Source organism: Oncorhynchus mykiss, chromosome 19, assembly GCF_057628025.1.
Source record: "Oncorhynchus mykiss isolate SJ-2025 chromosome 19, ASM5762802v1, whole genome shotgun sequence".
NCBI classification, from domain to species: domain Eukaryota; kingdom Metazoa; phylum Chordata; class Actinopteri; order Salmoniformes; family Salmonidae; genus Oncorhynchus; species Oncorhynchus mykiss.
Window position 1 is genome coordinate 49,525,420 of NC_143040.1, and position 16,330 is coordinate 49,541,749.

The 16,330-nt window shown below is 46.5% G+C and overlaps 1 pseudogene across 1 annotated transcript in view; it reads right to left on the reverse strand.

Annotated features, from left to right (window-relative positions):
- Positions 1-16,330, reverse strand: part of LOC110497838 (CDK-activating kinase assembly factor MAT1-like) — a 76,344-nt pseudogene that overhangs the window by 884 nt on the left and 59,130 nt on the right. Inside the window, exon 5 of the transcript XR_016488967.1 lies at positions 14,609-14,715. The product of XR_016488967.1 is annotated as a CDK-activating kinase assembly factor MAT1-like (transcript). The remainder of the gene's footprint in view (positions 1-14,608; positions 14,716-16,330) is intronic.

The following is a 16,330-nucleotide window of genomic DNA, read 5'->3' on the forward strand; positions in this document are numbered from 1 at the left end:
TATTTTGTGTAAAACATGTAAATAGCTGCATGTAGCCTACTACCCTCCTGAAAAGAAGCAGCTACGTAGGCAGTGGAGCGGGCACATGGCAGAAATGTTTTTAGCCTGGACAAAGTGGGATATAGAAACTCTACCCGTAGCCACTCCATATAGCATTCTGGGTTTATTTTATTTTTAAGTGTGTACAGATGTAGCCCTAGCCCACCAAGGACCCTATTTCAGCTTTTCAGAAGATGGCAAGTCACTGTTTATTTTCACTCTGAGCTGTAGATGGAAAAACAGCCGAGCTGTCGACTTAGACCCTAGTCCATGGTGACCAGTGCTCTTCCACTGGGGGGGGGGGGGTGACCTGTAGCCCCACCCTCTCTAATCCTTCCTCCACACACACACACTCAGGTCCTGGGCTGTCAGTTAGCTCAGTGGGCACTAGGGGAACAACTCTCCTCCCTCCTCCTCTTGGCCTCCCTCAGTGGGTTCTACAGTCTCTGGCTACTAAGCTAACATAGTCCTCAAGCAACTGAGGTCCAAAGCAACAAAGACAGCACACACTCACACCCCTCCTTTCCCACACTCACAGCCCCAGCAGAAAGTGCTAAAGCCCCCACACGAGTCAGGCTTTGTGCCCCCTGTCCCTGAGAGCCAGGGAAACTTCAAAGTGAAATAGGAAGCGAGAGCACAGACAGCGCTCTGATTTGTGCTCCGGTTCAGTCTGCTTTACAGAGTAACCCAACACCTGTGGGGAGGCTCAGAGTGAAACTGGGAGGGAGGAGGAGGTGGTGGTGTGTGTGTGTGTGTGTGTGGAATACGTGTGTTGGAGTATGTGTTTATGGAGCATTTCTTTTTGGCAGTTTGCATGCGTGTCAGTGTGTATTTAACATTGTTTTTCCTCGTGAGTTTCCATGATAGTCTATTTTCCATATATTGTATATCTAAAAACCAACTGCTAAGCATAATATATACATGGTCATTAATATGGCATTTACTAATGTGCTATGCACTTACATTAACAGAAAATGAAGTCTAGTCATCAGTGGTTAAGTTCCAGACATACAAAGAGAGGGCAGATCAGGTTTTGTACATAAAGACCACTTCACCCACTAGAGAAACAACACAAGTCCAAAACAGGCATCGCAGTGATTATTAATAATAACTTCATTAAGCACGAGCTCCCTGTAGCCGGTCCTTCACAGCGCACTTGAGGGAGGCCTTCTCCGATGGCTTCCTGCTCCTCTCCCCACAGCAGATGAGTGCCGTCTATTGATTATATTGTACTGGGCCTTTTTAACAGTGAAAAAGTGGTCTATTTCCAGTCCGGCTAAGTCTGCTCTTCCTGCTAATCTAATCCCCAAGCTACACATGTGGTCATTCCTTCCAAGAAAGCTGAGAGCCCTGTAACTTTATACCAGTCTGCCCCTAAGGAAGGAGGAGAAGAGAGGAGAGAGAATAATGGGGGGAGATGGAGCAAGAGATGGAGAGAGAGCAGGAGGATGCAGAGTGAAATCACCTTTGGGTATCATCACCAGCCAGTCCTCTAGTCTACAGCCATTAAACCAACAGTCTGTCTTCTCCCCCTAACACCACCTGTTGGAGCAGTACTGAACAATTAACTGTGCTCCCCCTAACAGCACCCGTTAGTTCAGTACTGCTCCATTAACTCTGCTCCCCCTAACACCACCTGTTCGTTCAGTACTGCTCCATTAACTCTGCTCCCCCTAACACCACCTGTTCGTTCAGTACTGCTCCATTAACTCTGCTCCCCCTAACACCACCCGTTAGTTCAGTACTGCTCCATTAACTCTGCTCCCCCTAACACCACCTGTTCGTTCAGTACTGCTCCATTAACTCTGCTCCCCCTAACACCACCTGTTCGTTCAGTACTGCTCCATTAACTCTGCTCCCCCTAACACCACCTGTTCGTTCAGTACTGCTCCATTAACTCTGCTCCCCCTAACACCACCTGTTCGTTCAGTACTGCTCCATTAACTCTGCTCCCCCTAACACCACCTGTTCGTTCAGTACTGCTCCATTAACTCTGCTCCCCCTAACACCACCCGTTAGTTCAGTACTGCTCCATTAACTCTGCTCTCCCCTAACAGCACCTGTTAGTTCAGTACTGCTCCATTAACTCTGCTCCCCCTAACACCACCCGTTAGTTCAGTACTGCTCCATTAACTCTGCTCCCCCTAACAGCACCTGTTAGTTCAGTACTGCTCCATTAACTCTGCTCCCCCTAACACCACCCGTTAGTTCAGTACTGCTCCATTAACTCTGCTCCCCCTAACAGCACCTGTTAGTTCAGTACTGCTCCATTAACTCTGCTCCCCTAACACCACCCGTTAATGGAGCAGTACTGAACTAACGGGTGGTGTTAGAACAGAATTAATGGAGCAGTACTGAACTAACTCTGCTCCCCCTAACACCACCCGTTAGTTCAGTACTGCTCCATTAACTCTGCTCCTGTAAGTGCATCTCGTCCCAAAGCTCTACTTTATACACACACCAGCATAGAGGCTTCCAACGAATGCACACACACACACACTTCAGCAATCCATCACATCACCCTTCTTTTTAGTGGAAATAACACTGACTGTACTTGACACTGAATACACAGACAGAGGAAGACTACAGACACACAATGAATAGACAGACAAATATTTCACGGAATCTTGGTAGAACATTTGCAAACATACAATGAAGTTTGGGACACACATGATAGACTGACTACTATACATCCTGTGTGAATGAGACACTTAACAGTATACACAGTGCACTGAACCAGCTTTGACAAAGTTAGACTTACACCTCTCTCCCCCCTCCTTCCCTCCCTTACCCCTCGTTCTTTTTCTCCCAGAGGACTGGCTGCCTTTTGTTCACAGGCCTCTGAAACCCAAGCCGTTTCGGCCGGTAACATCTTTCACTCTCCGGGCCCCACTGGAGCATTAACTGCAACTCGATCTGGTCCTTTTCAAAGCCTCCTGTTATTGGGTAAATATGGGTCACTTTGGAATGGTCCATTATGTCGATTAGGGGGGCGGGAATAGACTAATGCAGACGATAGAGATGACTGAATGACATTTGTGAGCATGGGTGATTTTAGTTGGTTCTTTAGTTCATACAAAAACCCATGATGACACACATGCCCCATGGATCCTATAGACTGCCAAGCTCTTTGTTATTCAACATTTATCTTTGTTGTACTACATTGTCCTACACTTTTGAATAAACTAAATCAGATGAGGCATGGCAACGGCAAACTGTAAGGAACCTAGTGTTAAATCTAAAAACATGAGTGTCTTGGATGAGTGAATTACCACAATGAACAATATTCTCACTGATGGAGTAATCAAAATATTATTCTAGAACCCCTGTTTCTCAGTATTCATGCTGCCATCCACCCCTTTCTGAGAGCCAAACGACTCCAAACTGCTGGAGCTAACAGCACATTTCCTCTCTGGTTTGGAACGGTGAATACCTGGGCAATTTCTCCTGCTAAAGCTAATAATAGTATTGGATTTCCCGCCTGGACCCCAAAAGTATTCCCTGCTCCCTTTGCCTGGAAAATTACACGCCGGCGGCCCATGCTAAAATGTTCCGGAAGATTCCGCGTGGATTCCAGCTGAGTGTAACTTCTCTTTGTGTTCAGTTTCAAGTTTTATTGTCACACATGAACAAGACAGGTTGTGTGTGTGGAAGGCAGGAATGGTGTTAGACTTCTTCAGTAAAATAGCTGCAGGACTGAGAGTGAAAACAGCCTAGATTGGAGCAGCTATATTATGTGAAGGACTGGCAGGCTGGCTGGATCAGGGCTCCTGTCTAGACTCCATGTGTTGGCTGTGGGGAAACCCAGCCACGATGGAAAGAAGAGCTCAGATATAATGCTGCCACGCCTGCCTATAGATCATGACCATCACTTAGTGGTGCCCTCACAAACCACATACAGACATGACAAAGCATTAAATGTGGACCAGTCTTACACATTGCTGATTGAAACTATGGGGTTTGACAGGTTGCATTCCCATATTAAAACATCTCTGTATACCTTAAGCAGGTCTGAGTGGGTTGTGCTCTTGTACACAATAGGGTATCAGTATAAATGATCTGCACTGAGTGAGAGAGTGCATAATAGAAGCTCTTTCCTATCAGAAAAGCTGTGAATCATTGAAGCATGGCGTCTAGTAGCGATGGCCAGCTGCTGTTACAGCATGTCTCCCTCCCTCTGCTCCTGCACTTTACTTTCAAAGGTCTGGTCACTGACCCCAGACCAGGCTGCAGCTCAGCACCTGTCTGCTCCTAGACCACACTCTCGGATCCTGGGACTGCAGTAGTTTTTTTGCTGTACAAAGGATCAAAGAGATGCGTTACTTCCCATGACTCATGTCAGAGACTGAGCATCCTAACTCGTCACTAGCTCGCTATGGAAAAAACTTGGAGAATTCTACTCTGTGTATGGTGCGAAAAACAATGGCGAAACCCAATCAATCAATTTTCACCTATCGGAGACTCTATGGCCTCCTGGTTGAAGATGGCCGAGCTACTGTAAGATATTAGGGCTGAGAGTTAAGGTCAGTGGTTGGGAGGCCCTGGCTGGATCTCCACAGAGGCCTGTTTCATACTTCTGAAAGGACAGTCATGAGCCTCTTGGACAGCAGGCCTCATGTCCGGAAGTCTTCCTTTAGCGCTCCGATCCAGCAGTTTGGGAATCCTGGCCTGGGAATAAGGGGGTGGTGGTGCAGAGCCACACACCTGTCGGATGATTTGTCATTATAGAGGGGTCAGCACTCAGCTGTCACCCCCTAATCACCCTCCTCACCCCGCCCCGCTTCTCCAAAAACACCCCCTGCATTCCTTAGCAAGCTCCAGTTACACACACTCACAACTCTACTACCCCTCCCCATCCCCTGCTGCCCTAAGAACAGCGCTGTGCAGGACCCTGAGCCAGAGACTGTGTGTGTGTGTGTGTGTGTGTGTGTGTGTGTGTGTGTGTGTGTGTGTGTGTGTGTGTGTGTGTGTGTGTGTGTATACATGCGTTACAGGGTACAGTGACCTGCGTATCTTTCCCAAAACCGTAATAACAATACAATTCCTCTGCAAAAACAATACAGCAGAATTTCCTAAAAGGTATGCAAGCTAAAAACCCTGGAACACATCCAGCCGGGCCAGGAACAAAACCCCTGCAGTGGAGCCAAACATAGAACGCTCTCACAGGTATACTATATCTGTCAACAGCAGCCTTTCATCATCGGGGGCCAGAGGCCAGTCTCGTTTCCCTGGGATGGAGTTTCCTCCAGGACATGGTAGTGTGAGATTCTATCCTCCACGACCATTAGGATGATACGACACGGCCCAAAACCCCCCGTTGTACACAGGACACTCAGTCTGAGTGACAAGTCTACACACACTCAGTCACTACTAGGCCATCGACTCCTTTTCCATGATCATATATCTTATCACTAGCGGGTCAACCCCACTGACAGAGAGGGTGTGTCTGTGTCTCTCAGAGAGCCATACGGAGTATCACTAACACTTAGTTAAGAGGGGACCACTTTTAGGGTGTTAACACAATCATTGTAAGACACTTAACATTAACCCTTATAGAAATACTCACTCATTTTGCAGTGATTGACAACTAGCAATAACAACTTGTAAGGACAGTTTATATGAAAACACAGCAAAGGGGTATGAATGACGCAGGTAGTTGTGTATCTGATATGAAGGCATTATAAAGAACATAGGCTTACGTTGGTGCCTAAATCCTGAGTTTCTTCACAAAGCGTCAACTGCCACTGCTCATCCAGGACTGTCACAGACCTGTACTTCACCTGTCTGGCCTGATGGGGGCGGTAGAGGCTGCCTGACAGGACATCAATGGCATGAAACCCACCACAAACTAGCCACTTGATACAGGAACCCACATTTCAAGGCAGTGAGATGCCTGGCAGGTACTGAGTATCCATCTATCTATCCCCTGGAGAGCAGGGAGAATACTGTGGGCTGGAGGCGGGGGGAAATTTGCAGTGTCCTCGTTAACCAAATGGGTCCGTAAACAATGGAAGGGCATATGCTCTTCACAGAATGGCTGTTAGCGCCAGACAGACCCACAAACACACACACACGGGAGTATTGATTGTCATATGTAGCATATTGTAAATAGAACACCGGTATACTGTGGAAGAAAAGCCTTTCCCAGGTGGGTTCCAAAACACTGGTATCAGTTTACACAGCACCTCGAGCTATAGGGAGAAGCAAGAGCATTTCAATTAGTGAAAGAGGGAGGGAGAGAGAAAGAAAAACACAAAGAGACAGAAAGGGGGGGTGGATTCATCCATCATACTGGAGAGGTACCTACTACAAGTCCCCACAGCGCAGCCCCATATGACGGGAGTTTGTTTTCTTTCCCTAGCTCTTAAGAGGGGAAAATGAGCCAGCTAATCCCACTGCACATCACAGAGCCCTGGGGGGAAGGGGGGTGGGGGACACAGGACTCTACTGTGCCAATATGGTGTGTGTGTGTATATAGCTAGGGTGAGAGTTGCCCCATTCGGTTGACATCAAAGCCTACACCCCTGACTGACTGACAGTCCCAGTCCTGCCTACACCCCTGAATGACTGACAGTCCCAGTCCTGCCTACACCCCTGACTGACTGACAGTCCCAGTCCTGCCTTACACACCTCTGCACATATTGGGTTAATGTATAAATAGTTAGGAGATATCGCCACTCGCTCTCTCTTTTGGGAGTTGACGCTACAGCCTCCAGCCAGCGCTCCAAATAAACAAAGGGGGGAGTAGGCAGGCAAATACCCACCCCTGGTTATCCCTGGCCTGCCCTGGTGGTTTCTCCTTCACTGGGGCTTGGCTGGTCTGTTCGTGTGCCTGTGTGGGAACACCACCCACCCGCCTGGGGAAGGGGCTGGCAAGGGGCCCTCATAAGAAAAACTAAAACAGCCGTCTCTTTCAGAACCCAGTGAAAGACTGGCGGCCATGACGACCCATCTCTATCTGCTGTTTTTATGTTCAGACAAACCCATGAAGCTAAAGAGCTTTCCACTGTAAGAGACGTCTCCTCCTCCAATCCACTGGCCTAATGACTCACACTCAAGAATCAATCAATATTTGCACAGATCACATTAAGAGACAACAGATCCAGTTCATACAGAGCTATACCGTTCTGCTCCCGTTTCCTACAACAGAGAACATTATGACTGCAGGTCAGGATAAGGAGTGGATACTGTACTATACAACATTCACACATCCCCCTGTATTAGCCCAGCTACCCCTGTAACGGAGAGAAGAACCGCCCATACACTACCCCCTATTTCCTGGCTTCCCCACAAGAGTAGTACAGTGTCTGGCCATGCAAGAGTAGCTATACTATACTAGTAGCTATACTATAACATCAGAGATGAGAGCTGATCATGTGCTGAGAGTGATGCTGGGGAAAACACAGTTCATCCTGTGGGTTTGCAAGTCAAATAACCCTGCTTTAAAGATCTCTCTCCCACATTCTCACATAGCCAAAAGATGCTGCAGGAACTATGCAAATGTGAAATCTGTGAGTTACAGCTGTCGTTCATGCTCTCTGCTCTGAGAGGGTGTGGATAGAGCATGCAGAGAGGCAGTACCTTGCAATGGTAGACTTCATCCAGCTAGCTGCTAGACAACTAGGCCACTGCCCGAATCTGACAACCTGAGCTTTTGAGAAACAGAAATATTTGTTACACACAATGATCTTATAGCATACATCTCTCTATGATTAATTACTGTTATGTTGGACATTTCAAAATCACCTCAAATCTAGAAAAAAAGTTTAGACAAATTATGTAATTGTAGTAAAACCAGATCAAAGGCTTGGGTTCATCTGAGGTCATACTATACAGCGCCTTTCTTACCTTCATCCAGCCCCATAACTCAACCATCAAAGCTACATAGTGTGTGCGAGCACACATTATTTGAGAGGCCTTCACTGTGAGGTTTCCATCACTCGGCTCCCTCTGTCCCAGGACAGCCCTCCAGGTCCCTGTGAAGACCTCTACCCCTCCGTCCCCCTGCCCTCCCAGGACCATCAAATTGACTTGATGCCAGCTGGGATCAGAGAGCTGGGCCGTATGGAAAAGCCATTTTAGGCCATTTTGTGTAGAAAGAGCAAACAGTTCATCTGGAGTGGTCCTCCTCAGCTCAGCACACGCCTGCTGCTCTCCACACACAGAGAGTGGGAGACGCACAGGAGCCACAGTGACTGAGATTTACTGTCTCCTACTACTAGAGGGAAGAAAGGAGAGGGAGGGAGTGAGTTGGACATGACTTAAACCTTGTTTAATGTAGGGGAGAGGTTGGGAAGCCAGAGGTGAGAGGTCATAGTGGGTAGTGAGCCAGGTTTAGTTGACCTTGGAACTCCTACATCCTGCAGAGCAGGGCCAGAGCCGGGAGAGAGAGATGGAGTCAGACCTGGAGTCAGGCCAGCCTGGGACTGAGATCTAGGAGGGATGCCTGCCAGAAAGTTATGATTGTCACAGCTCCTCAGCCAACACAGCCAACACTGCCTCAGCCAACACTGCCTCCCTCACACACACACACACACACAACCAGGCCTCAAGTCAGTATACTTTCAACACACAGTGTGTGTGTGTATTATGAAGCAGAAAAGCTCTCTATGACCAGGGAAAGACTACGAACGCCACTGTGGTAGCTTGACAACAAAGCTCCTTTCTCTCTATATGTCCCAATCAATCCCCTCCATCCATCCATCCCTCCCTCCCTCAGAGAGAGCTTGAACCCTTCAGCCAGACTCCAGTGAGTCTGACGAGCCTGCATGTCTGAGGAGCACTACTTCCTGGTCTGCAGCTCAGGGTCCCCTGGAGAGGAGCTCCAGACTAAACACCCCACCCACCCTCCCATCGCTCAGCTGCTCCCCTTCACTCCGAGCAAGCGACGAGAGACGACCGCCTCATAACCAACAACCAACCACCCCCGACAGAAACCTCACTTTTTCCAACAATTAAGGAGAGCAGGGAGGGGAGGGGAGGAGAAGAGGATGAGGGGGTAAGACTTCAAAATATTATCCACATTGGCATTTAGCGTAGCACGTTGAGCAACCGCTGTCACAGTGATGGACTAATTTCAGGGTGACCTGCGCCAATACAAACAACTGCTCTTTCTAGCTTTCATTGTCAGCACTTGAGGTTTTAGTCAAAGTTTTGAGTATGGCGCTGCCAATGTCTCCTTCTCCTTCTTTCCTCACACAGGATTAGTCCGTGTCCAAGACTTACTCCCCCCTCCCTTCTCTCTGGAGCGGCAGAGAACTTGGGTCTTTCATCGCCTACACAGTCAGAGCTTAGGAAGTGCACCAGAAAACACACACACACACACAGTAGACATGTGTAAGCACACAAAATGTACTCCATCTATTCCTCAAAGACTCACAACCGCATGTGCGCATGCTCACACACACGCAGCCGCACAGAGAAAAAAGGTTCTGACATCAAAGACAAGGACACATAAACAAGCTCCCTCTTTCCATTTCTCAAAGATACACACAGTCAAGACCAAAACAAACCTTCTCTAACACACAAAATGGACATAACTTCCAAAACAGTAACACATGTTCATATACCATCATTCAGGATCTTTTATCTACAGGCAGCAGAAGCACAGATACTAAAATAGTGTCCCTCTGCAGTTTGTGGCTGTTGTGTGGAATCAAGTGGGTAAAGTTTCAAGAGGCAGGTCCCAGCCATGTCATTAGGAGTGAACCAGGCCTGAGGTGAGGTAGGGGTCCAGAAGGGGACAGTATTGACCCAGCCACACCTGGACAGGTCACACTCAGGACTAGAGGTCGACCGATTAATCGGAATGGCCGATTATTTAGGGCCGACTTCAAGTTTTCATAACAATCGGAAATCTGTATTTTTGGACACCATTTTGGACAAAGGGTATATAACAAAGTATTGAGATAAACTTTTGTTATTGACCAAATACTTATTTTCCACCATAATTTGCAAATAAATTCATAAAAAATCCTACAATGTGATTTTCTGGATTTTTTCTCTCATTTTGTCTGTCATAGTTGAAGTGTACCTATGATGAAAATTACAGGCCTCTCATCTTTTGAAGTGGGAGAACTTGCCCAATTGGTGGCTGACTAAATACCTTTTTGCCCCACTGTATATATTTTTAAACCTGCATATTTAGTTAATATTGCCTGCTAACATGAATTTCTTTTAACTAGCTAAATTGTCACTTCTCTTCCAACAGAGTCAGGGTATATGCAGCAGTTTGGGCCGCCTGGCTCGTTGCGAACTGTGCGAAGACTATTTCTTCCTAACAAAGAGAGCCAACTTCACCAAACGGGGGATGATTTAACAAAAGCGCATTTGCGAAAAAAGCATAATCGTTGCACGACTGTACCTAACCATAAACACCAATGCCTTTCTTAAAATCAATACACAGAAGTATTATTTTTAAAAATGCATATTTAGCTAAAAGAAATCCAGGTTTGCAGGCAATATCAACCAGGTGAAATTGTGTCACTTCTCTTGCGTTCATTGCACGCAGAGTCAGTGTATATGCAACAGTTTGGGCAGCCTGGCTTGTTGCCAACTAATTTGCCAGAATTTTACGTAATTATGACATAACATTGAAGGTTGTACAATGAACAGCAATATTTAGACTTATGGATGCCACCCGTTAGATAAAATACGGAACGGTTCCGTATTTCACTGAAAGAATAAACGTTTTGTTTTCGAAATTATAGTTTCCGATTTGACCATAATAATGACCAAAGGCTCGTATTTCTGTGTGATATTTGATAGAGCAGTCTGACTGAGTGATGGTAGGCACCAGCAGGCTCGTATTTCTGTGTGATATTTGATAGAGCAGTCTGACTGAGTGATGGTAGGCACCAGCAGGCTCGTAAGCATTAATTCAAACAGCACTTTCGTGCATTTTGCCAGCAGCTCTTCGCTGTGCATCAAGCATTGAGCTGTTCATGACTTCAAGCCTATCAACTCCTGAGATTAGGCTGGTGTAACCGATGTGAAATGGATAGCTAGTTAGCAAGGTGCACGCTAATAGCGTTTCAAACGCCACTCGCTCTGAGACTTGGAGTAGTTGTTCCCCTTGCACTGCAAGGGCCGCGGATTTTGTGGAGAGATTGGTAACGATGCTTCGAGGGTGGCTGTTGTCGATGTCTTCCTGGTTCGAGCCCAGGTAGGGGCGAGGAGAGGGACAGAAGCTATACTGTTACACTGGCAATACTAAAGTGCTTAAGAATATCCAATAGTCAAAAGTATATGAAATACAAATGGTATAGAGAGAAATAGTCCTATAAATACTATATTAACTACAACCTAAAACCTCTTACCTTGGAATATTGAAGACTCATGTTAAAAGGAACCACCAGCTTTCATATATTCTCATGTTCTGAGCAAGGAACTTAAACGTTAGCTTTCTTACATGGCACATATTGCACTTTTACTTTCTCCAACACTTTGTTTTTGCATTATTTAAACCAAATTGAAAATGTTTCATTATTTATTTGAGGCTAAATTGATTTTTATTGATGTATTATATTAAGTTAAAATAAGTGTTCATTCAGTATTGTTGTAATTGTCATTATTACAAATAATGACAATAATCCGTATCGGCGTTGAAAAATCATAGTCTGTCGACCACTACTCAGGACTACAGTAAGCTACCTGGTCAAACTTCACCTTCAGGGGTCAAGTTGACAGCTGAGGAAAAGGCCTCATCCTCTGGCCTATGAGAATTCACATTCTATAATGTTACGGTAAGGCACAGCAACAGGTATTTTCAGAGCATATCGTGTTAATGCATGGACATGTGTATGTGTCAATCAATGAGACAGAATGAGTGACACTTCCTTTTCATAAAATGTCTTCACACTATAGAGGGCCTCCTCCGTTCTGTGGTTTCTCGCACACACACACAGACAGACGCATTCAGACATGCACGTACACACATCAGGGGAAGTGTGTTTCTGAGATTGTACGTGTGTGTGTGTGGGGGGGGGGGGTGTAAGCTGAATGGACACTTTCAAAGGTCCCCATTGCCTGAACATGCAGCCTTTTCTCTTTCCCCCAGTATTGAAGCAGCTGTCTTTAATAAGAGCACAGCCCATATTTATTCAGGTACAGCAGAGAGAGGGAAAGACAGCGAGAGAGAGAGGCGTGGCCCTTCTTTTTCCTGGCAGCCTCACAGCGCTCCTGCGGTTTTTTGGGGGGCAAAGGGACAAGGCGAAAGAGACGGAGAGAGAGGGAAACACACACAGAGTGAGTGGGGGGAGGGAGGCCCTAGCATAAAAAGCAAGGCTCCGCTCGCATCCTGTGCAGAGCCGGGCCCCAGAGGCCCCAGGGCCACAGGGGGGTGTGTGCGGCTATGCGCTCAACTCTCCCGTCCCTCCAGACTCCCCTGTCCAAGACAAATCACCAGTGGTGCTGCTGTCACCATGGGCCCTGACCAAGACAAACAGCCCTGTTTAAAATAAGACCCTAGCCCCTCCGACAGCCCCTCCTTCCCTAACCATAACCCCTTCACTCACTCTCTCACACACACACCATAGGTCAGAAGACAGACTCTGGCCCAACCCTGCACTGGAGAACTCCCTTTCAACCTCTCCACCCTCTCCATAACCTCCCTCTATTCTCCACATGCCGTTCAACTCTCACCACATCACAGCATTTCTGTTGTGGCCAAAAATGTGTACACATGTGAATGTGTATGACCTGTGCACATTTTTGGTGTGTGCCTGAGACTGTGTGCGTGTGTGTGTGTGTGTGTACCACCACCGCATGTGCATACACTCTGAACTTAGCTGAATGACAAAACTGCCAACAATGCAGAAGTGTCAGCAGAATTCCAGCTTCTGCTAACAGAGCATACTGCATCATGGGAGTTGTTGTTTATTTGTCAGACTGGGCTACAGTAGTCGGTCGCTGCCTGCTCCAGAGGGACTAGTGTTCATCATTGAGGAGACTAATTTATCTCAGGTGGCAGAGCCCTTCCCCTCCAGCCCTAGTCCTGCAGGACCCCTGAACTGCTGACACCAGACCCCCTGTGTCCCCCCTCCTCTTCCCCCTTCCGTCCCCCTCTCATCAGTCAGCTCCAGCATGCGGCAAAACATTTTGAGATGTGTTTCATCTGCATATTGATCAGCCTAGCCAAAAGAACCAAAACCTCAGCATTACACTGCATACATAATGTAAAAGTAGAACCAGTTATTCTACTAAACTCTCCTGCATCCATTAAGAAGGACGGCTTCACTTCAATTAGGTGGTTCAGGAGTTCATTATGGAAATCAAAAAGGGCATTTTTTATTACATATAAAAAAAACTAAACTCAATGGAAACTCATTATCCCTCACAAGGGTTCGAAAATCTTTCTTGCAAATTGCAATATGATCAACTGGAAGCCACAGAAAATAAAATATCTGCTGAATGACAGTTACTATGAGGTGGAAATGACAACGGCTCATCTCTTTTCACCAATGAGAACACCCTTATTTGTCTGCATATGCCCCTCTAAGCCAATTGGAGCTCTCCTGGCCGGTGGGAGGGCCTTAGTGCCAGCCTGTCTCCATGCAGACAGACGGTTGGGCTGGGTGCGGTCTGATGGATGGGCTGTGTTGTGAGGAGTGGGCCGATGGCGTCGAGGAGCGATTGGCCCAGGGGCCCGGCTTTGGGGAAGGCACTTCCTGTGTGTGCTGAAGGACGATGAGGTCCAGGCAAGGCGGGGCTGGGTACAGGGGAATGCTGGCTGTTTGCCCCTTAGAACAAAACCTTCCCCCCACCGCTCCTCTCACAGCTAATCAAGGGGGACTCCAGAGAAAAGACCCAGACTTCCAGGCGAGCCTGTACCCTCTGTTCCCCTCTCATACCCCCCGTACCCAACAAGTATACTGTGCCACCCAGACTGTCTGTACAATCATTTTAATTTTATGATGTACACTACTGTGCTGTGCCTATGGACGTATCATATCACTGAGCATCTCTAGATCCTTCTCTCTGGATGTAGTCTTTCACAGTGCCATCCGTTTTATCACCAAAGCCCCATATACTACCCACCACTGCGACCTGTATGCTCTCATTGGCTGGCCCACACTACATATCCGTCACCAAACCCACTGGCTCCAGGTCATCTATAAGTCTTTGCTAGGTAAAGCCCCGCCTTTTCTCAGCTCACTGGTCACCATAGCAACACCCACCCGTAGCACGTGCTCCAGCAGGTATATCTCACTAGTCAACCCCAAAGCCAACACTTACTTTGGCCGCCTTTCCTTCCAGGTCTCTGCTGCCAATGACTGGAACGAATTGCATAAATCTCTGAAGCTGGAGTCTTATATCTCCCTCTCTAACTTTAAGCATCAGCTATCAGAGTAGCACTGTACCTGAACACAGCCAATCTGTAAATAGCACACCCAACTACCTCATCCCCATATTATTCCTTACCCTCTTGCACCCCGGTATCTCTACTTGCACATCATCATATCTATCACTCCAGTGTTAATGCTAAATTATAATTATTTTCACCTCTAGGGCCTATTTATTGCCTACCTCCCTACTCTTCTACATTCTTACCCAATACGTGTGTTCTTACCCAAGACGTCCCAGCAGCTTTAGCTCAGGCACGGGGGTTCTGTAAGTGTGGCTATTGATGGGCTGGTAGCTGTACAGAACCTCCTCTATACAGGACACTGTCTGACCCTGCAGCACAAGAAAGAGGACACATTACAGTCAAAAACAGGGACCCCCAGATAGCATATGAACACGTCATGTGTAGAATTGTAAGAAATTTGCTTTAAAACTGCAACATTTTCTCAGCCTCATGGCAAAATGTGTAGAAAAGCGTGAGATTAGCTAAGAAACTACATGGCCTGGAGGTAGGTGGCCCGGCGCCCCAGATTTGGTCATCTGGCCCTGGATGGCAAAACCCTGAACCAAAGTTACTAATATAAATACCCGGAATCCATCCTGTGGAGGACAAGGTAGGTAATTATAATACAGAACAAAGACCACCAATAAGGACCCGGTGATTGATGACATAGATTAACTTTACAGGAGGGTGGCAAATGCTATAAAATATAAAAGATGCATATTGGACACAAAGATGAATTGTACTAGTTGTTCAGGCTCTGATCTTGTTGCATCTTGATTACTGTCCGGTAACATAGTGAGGTGCATCAAAGAAAGACCTAGCAAAGTTGCAGCTGGCCCAAAACAAAGCCTTGCCCTTAACTGCACACATGGAACTAACAACATGCATGAAAGTCTCTGGTTTGAGGAGAAATTGATTTCTTCTCTTCTTAAGAAACATTTGTGTGTTAAAATGCCTAACCACTTGTACAATCTATTTGCTTACACTTTAAAAACAGACATGCATACATACCCCACCACACATGCCACTATGGGTTTCTTCACCTTAGCCAAACCCAAACCAGATTTAATGCGTTGCTCAGATGATGTAAAGACCTACGTCATTGTGGAATGCTCTGCCATTAAAGTTGAAAACATAACATGAATCACAGTGCCTCTCCTCTTTCTAAATATCTCATTTAAATGGATATAAGATTGTATATATGAATCATGTGGAAATAGTTTTTTGTTGTCTCTTGGTGTCTTTCCAATTTATTTTTATTGATTTAAAAAAGTGAATTACATTCTTGAAATGAAATTGGCTGTACTTTGTCATGCATTTCTACGTTTTATATGGACCCCAGGAAGAGTAGCTGCTGCATGGGCATTGGCTAATGGGGATCCTAATAAACTACATCGGTCTGTGTGTGTCTCTCCAATCATTTACCAATCAAGTGGATTCATCCAGAAACACCAGCGTGGCACAGTGGGTGGCCAACCAAATGACCTAAACCACATCACTGCCATTTGGTAAACTCGCAAGCATGCCAAACAACCCACATTAATCTGTAGCTATCCTCTAATGGAGAAAATATGCTGTGCCAACCAGTTAGCATCACCTGCAATTTCTCTTCCAATCAAGTGAAAAGCTTGACCTGAGCAGGCAGCTAAATAGATCTGATATCTACATATTCTCTTCCAATCCATAAAGGTTGAAAGAGGTTTCATATGTCTGCCTTGCCTCGCAGTCGAAAGACTGACTTCAGTTTCTCACGCCCTTGACCGTGGTCATTGAGAGAGAAATGTGATCCTTCTTCAGGACGTTTGCAGCACTGTTCGATCTGGGCCGGTGCCATTAGCCGCCATAAAGGGATTTTCCACACAGCCGGGTGGCCTTGTTCTCTACTGACTCGTAGTCTGGTTTTAAAGCATTTAGACTGGAAGGAAAGTAATGACAGTCTGGATG